At 50.4% G+C, this 5,937-nt stretch overlaps 1 pseudogene; it reads left to right on the top strand.

Moving 5' to 3' along the window:
• The first annotated feature begins 215 nt into the window (after positions 1–215).
• On the top strand, positions 216–5,359 carry LOC119923925 (annotated as a pseudogene).
• The last annotated feature ends 578 nt before the right edge of the window (positions 5,360–5,937 follow it).

Genomic DNA, 5,937 nt, shown 5'->3' with positions numbered 1-5,937 from the left:
GCTATGAAGGTGCGGAGAGTGAGAGCTCAGAGGAAGATCGCATAACTAGGCAGTTTGCCAGAGTTTTGCTGGTTATCGGAATTTCTCTACGTTATACATTCAGTGGGAGCGGTGACTATGTCCGTTTATTGTTGTATTGTGCGCTCCCAAGCGCTTACTACAGTGCTTTACTCTCAGCAAGCACTAAACGGCGACACTTGAAAGAATTGGTGACCATGGTCATTCTCGTGAGTGAGGGACATAAAATTACTGGGACAGTCTGAGCCCTGCTGAACGTCGGAGATAACGTCTCCTCTGGGACTCCAAAGTCTTCCAGATAACGAGTCTCTCGGGGCGATCCCGGGGCGGGTCTTCCTGGGGAACCCCCTCCCCGCGTCCCGCCGGAACGGGGGCTGCTGTCTCTGAGGAGCCCGGAGCGCTGGTTTAATGTAGGGCTCTTTCCCGTCCCGGCCACAGACCCGCATATAGAGACGAGGAGGAGGAACTCAGCATCTCCAACCCTGGACCGCCCCGGTGAGCCAAAGTCAATCGCTCAATCCATCCATCGTAGTTACTGAGCTCTTACTGGGTACAGAGAACTGGAATGCTACAATTCATGCCGAGCCCCAAATTAGATTCCGCGTTTGGGTCTTCACAGCCTATGTGCGAAGGGAGTGATGAGAATATGTTCTTATGCGGCCCGTGAAAGGAGGGATGCTGGCTTCATCCTGCTTCAGACTGCTGCGTGGCAGCAGTGACGGAGCCGGGACTAGAACCCACAACCCCGGGCTCTTTCCATTTAGCCACGCTTCTCCTCTATTCATTCATTCATTCATTCATTCAATCGTATTTATTGAGCACTTACTGTGTGCAGAGCACTGTACTAAGCGCTTGGGAAGTACAAGTTGGCAACATATAGAGACGGTCCCTACCCAAGGTTCACAGTCTAGAAGGGAGGGAACAGACAACAAAACAAAACATATTAACAAAATAAAATAAATAGAATAAATATGTACAAGTAAAATAAATAAATAGACTAATAAATCTGTACAAACATATATACCAGGTCTGCCAACTCTGTTGTAGTGTACTCTCTAAAGAGCTTACTACAGTGCTCTGCACCCAGTAAGAGCTCAATAAGTACTATTGATTGATTATGAACAGGGAATGTTTCTCATTCATTCTTTCATTCATTCAATCGTATTTATTGAGCGCGTAATGTGTGCAGAGCACTGTACTAAGCGCTTGGGAAGTACAGACGGTACAGAGAACTGGACTGCTACAATTCATGCCATGAGCACCAAATTAGATTCCCCGTTTGGGTCTTCACGGCCTAGGCGTGGAGGGAGGGATGAGAATATGTTCTTATGCGGCCCGTGAAAGGAGGGATGCTGGCTTCATCCTGATTCAGACTGCTGCGTGGCAGCAGTGACGGAGCCGGGATTAGAATCCACAACCCCGGGCTCTTTCCTTTTAGCCACGCTGCTCCTCTAGTGGATAGACACAAAGCCTGCCCTGAAGAAGGGCAGCATGGCTCAGTGGAAAGAGCCCGGGCTCTGGAGTCAGAGGTCATGGGTTCGAATCCCGTCTCTGCCAATTGTCAGCTGTGTGACTTTGGGCAAGTCACTTCACTTCTCTGGGCCTCAGTTCCCTCATCTGTACAATGGGGGTGAAGCCTGTTAGCCCCCTGTGGGACAACCTGATCGCCTTGTAACCTTCCCAGCGCTTAGAACTGTGATTGGCACATAGTAAGCGCTCAATAAATGCCATCATCATCATTATTATTATTATTGAGAAGCTTAGAATCTAGTGTGAAAAGGAGACATTAAAATGAATGACAGATAACAGAAGGATATGTTCGTGTGTGAGAAACAACGTGCCCTAGCGGAAAGATCACGGGCCTCAGAGCATGTGGGTCCTAATTCAAGCTCCATACACTTCACTCCTCTGTGCCTCAGTTATCTCATCTGTAAAATGGGGATTAGGACCGTGACCCTCTTGTGGAACAGGGACTGTGGCCAACCTAATTAGCTTGTATCTACCCCAGCGCTTAGTGTAGTGACTGGCACCTAGTAACTGCTTAATAAATACCTCCCACAAAAGGGTAGGTTTTGGAGTGGGATTAGAACCCAGATCCCTGACTCCCAGGCTTTCCAGTAGTCCACGTTGCTTCCCAATCTCCGACCAGGTTCGAAGACATAGAATGCGAGGTCGGGTTGTAAAGAGGCGCCAGATAAAAAGCCAGGAATGCAGAGAAGATGGAACCGCAAGGATGGGTGTGAGATGAGAGGCCGGGCGTGGGATGTGGGTGGAAAATCCGCCGCTGTGGAAAAGACACTGACCTCCCGAAGGAGAGAGTTGGGAGTTTTAGGAGGCACGGACTCCAAACGTCTAGTTGAAACCAGTCAGAACTAAGCTGCCAGGATCCCAAGAGAAGGACAAAGGACCACGGTGCCGAGACTAGACTAGCCACGAAGCTCTCTGAGGGCCGGGAATGCCGGGAATGTTTCTTCCAATTCTGTTCTCCTGTACTCCCACCAAGGCTTAGTACAGTGCTCCGCACCCAGTAAGTGCTCAGTAAATACCATCGATCGATCGAACGCCTACTGGATTGCCTCTGAGGCTAACAATAACAGAATCTATCAGAGAAGCAGCGTGGCGCCGTGGAAAGAGCCCGGGTTTGGGAATCGGAGGTGGTGGGTTCTAATCCCAGCTCCACCATGTCTTTTTTGTGACCTTGGGCAAGTCACTTCACTTCTCTGAGCCTCAGTGACCTCATCTGTAAAATGGGGATTAAGACTGTGAGCCCCATCTGGGACAACCTGATCGCCTTGTATCCCCCCCAGCGCTTAGAACAGTGGTTGGTACATAGTAAGCGCTTAACTTCTAGACTGTGAGCCCTTCTAGATTGTGAGCCCACTGTTGGGTAGGGACCATCTCTATATGTTGCCAGCTTGTACTTCCCAAGCGCCTAGTACAGTGCTTTGCACGCAGTAAGCACTCAACAAATGCGATTGATTGATTGATTGATATATTTCTATTAGTGTCCATCCCCTCTGCTAGACTGTAAATTCGCTGTGGGCAGGGAACGTTTCCACTAACTCTGTTCTGTTGTACTCTCCCAAGCACTCAGTACAGTGCCCTGCACGCAGAAAGCGCTCAGGAAACACCATTAATGTTGAAGAAACATTAGGCAACGTGGGTAATTTCTAGACTGTGAGCCCAGTGTTGGCAGGGATTGTCTCTCTCTGTTGCTGAATTGTACTTTCCAAGCGCTTAGTACAGCAATCTGCACACAGTGAGCGTTCAGTAAGTACGATTGAATGCTAATATCAGGGTGCCGTTATGACACACACCCAAAAGGTGTTTGCAGAAATGATCGATTCATCGACAGTATTTATTGCGCACTTACTGTACGCAGAGCACTGAACCAAGTGAAGCAGCGTGGCTCAGTGGAAAGAGCCCGGGCTTTGGAGTCAGAGGTCGTCGGTTCAAATCTCGGCTTCGCCAATTGTCAGCTGTGTGACTTTGGGCAAGTCACTTCACTTCTCTGGGCCTCAGTTCCCTCATCTGGAAAATGGGGATGAAGACTGTGAGCCCCATGTGGGACAAGCTGATCACCTGGTATCCTCCCCAGCGCTTAGAACAGTGCTTGGCACATAGTGAGTGCTTAATAAATGCCATTATTATTATTATTATTATTATTATTATTATTATTAACAACTCGATGTGGGCAGGGAAATTTCCTACCAACAGGGTTATAGTGTCCCGAGTGCTTAGTACAGTGCACTGCACAGTACGTGCTCACTAAATACCATTGATCCAAGCAGCGTAGCTCAGTGGAAAGAGCCCGGGCTTAGGAGTCAGAGGTCATGGGTTCAAATCCCGGATCCGCCAATTGTCAGCTGTGTGACTTAGGGCAAGTCACTTCACTTCTCTGGGCCTCAGTTCCCTCATCTGGAAAATGGGGATGAAGACTGTGAGCCTCATGTGGGACAAGCTGATCATCTGGTATCCTCCCCAGCACTTAGAACAGTGCTTTGCACAAAGTAAGCGCTTACTAAATGCCATCATCATTATTGTTATTATTGTTAAGTGCTTGGGAGAGTGAAATAGAACAGGGTTGGCAGAGTATAGTGGAACAGAGTTGGTAGAAAATATTAAAATATCTTTGTAAAGTGTGTGTGTATGTGAGCGAGAGAAAGGGGTGGGTGGAATATTAGGACCCCAGCCCCTTTTCCATTGCTCCAAAGCCATTGCCTTCCCATCCTGGGTCTCTGTGAAAGTGAAAATGCAGACTTTCAGAAACCAAAACGGAGGGACGCTGATAGTTGAAAATCAAAATGGGGATTTTTCCGATTCCTTCCTGTAAACGTGCTCCCTCTCTGTGCCTCCATGGGAAATCCACAGATAATCCGTGGAGATGGGAAACACAACCAAGGTGAGGGAATTCCTCCTGCTGAGATTCTCGGAGGTCCGGGAGCTGCAGCTGGTCCAGGCCGCACTGTTCCTCCTGGTCTACCTGGCGGCCCTGACGGGGAACCTCCTCATCGTCGCCGTCACCGCGCTCGACCGGCGCCTCCGCACCCCCTTGTACTTCTTCCTCAGGAACCTGTCCGTCCTCGACCTCTGCCTCATCTCCGTCACCGTCCCCAAATCCAGTCACAACTCCCTGATCAATGGCAGAGCCATCTCTCTATGGGGCTGCATGGTTCAGGTGGTTTTAGTGATTTCGTTTGCTTTCTCGGAACTGTCCCTCCTCACGGCAATGTCCTACGACCGCTACGCGGCCATCTGCCTCCCCCTGCGCTACGGGGTCATCCTGGACCCAGGGGCCTGCGGGAAGATGGCGGCCGCCTCCTGGCTCAGCGGGGGCCTGTTCGGGGTGGTGTACACAGCCGGGACGTTAAAACCGAGCTTCTGTGGTTCTAACCTGGTCCAGCAGTTCTTCTGCGACATCCCTTCCCTACTGAAGATCTCCTGTTCCGAAACGCATGTCGTCATCGACGTCAGCATAGCCACGGCATTCGGCTTGGCTTTCATCTCCTTCGTCCTCATCGTCGTCTCGTACATGCGCATCTTCCGGGCCGTGCTGAGGATGCCGGCCTGCTAGGGCCGGGCCAAAGCCTTCTCCACCTGTCTGCCCCACCTCGTCGTCGTCACCACCTTCCTCTCGACCGGCGCCATGGCCTACCTCAAGCCCACGTCTGACTCCCCCTCGACCCTAGACCTGCTGGTGTCCGTTTTCTACACCACGGTGCCCCCCGCACTGAACCCCCTCATCTACAGCCTGAGGAAACGGGACACGAAAGCCTCCCTGGGGAGGGTCCTGAGGGGGCTTACGTTCCTCCAGAATAAAGATCCCCTCTTTTTGACCTGACGTTTGCTCCCAGAATGTTTCCGAATCCCGCCAACTAAGTGTTGTCGTTTCCCTTTCCCTGGTGATCAGTCAATTGGCGGTACTTACTGAGCGCTTACTCCATGCGGTGCCCAGCGTGGCTCAGTGTAGAGAGCCCGGGCTTTGGAGTCAGAGGTCAGGAGTTCAAATCCTGGCTCTGCCGACTATCAACTGTGTGACTTTGGGCAAGTCACTTCACTTCTCTGGGCCTCAGTTCCCTCATCTGTAAAATGGGGATTAAACCTCTGAGCCCCCTGAGGGACAACCTGATCACCTTGTAACCTCCCCAGCTCTTAGAACAGTGCTTTGCACATAGAAAGCGCTTAGCAAATACCATCATCATTATTATTATTATTACTAAGCATTTGGAAGAGGCCAACACAACAGAATTGGCAGAGACGTTCCCCTCCCACAAGAAACTTACAGTCTTGACCACTCCTCGCTATCCCTATCTCCCTTCCCTTGACTTACCAGATTCCAAACCCTACCCTGACTAAACTGCTATTTATCCAGAATCAGAAGACATTCCGTTTTCAGCTGATCCATCTCTTGTCCACTAC

Source organism: Tachyglossus aculeatus, unplaced genomic scaffold, assembly GCF_015852505.1.
Source record: "Tachyglossus aculeatus isolate mTacAcu1 unplaced genomic scaffold, mTacAcu1.pri scaffold_67_arrow_ctg2, whole genome shotgun sequence".
NCBI lineage: Eukaryota > Metazoa > Chordata > Mammalia > Monotremata > Tachyglossidae > Tachyglossus > Tachyglossus aculeatus.
The sequence above is the reverse complement of the archived record's forward strand: the minus strand, read 5'-3'. Positions and strand labels throughout refer to the sequence as shown.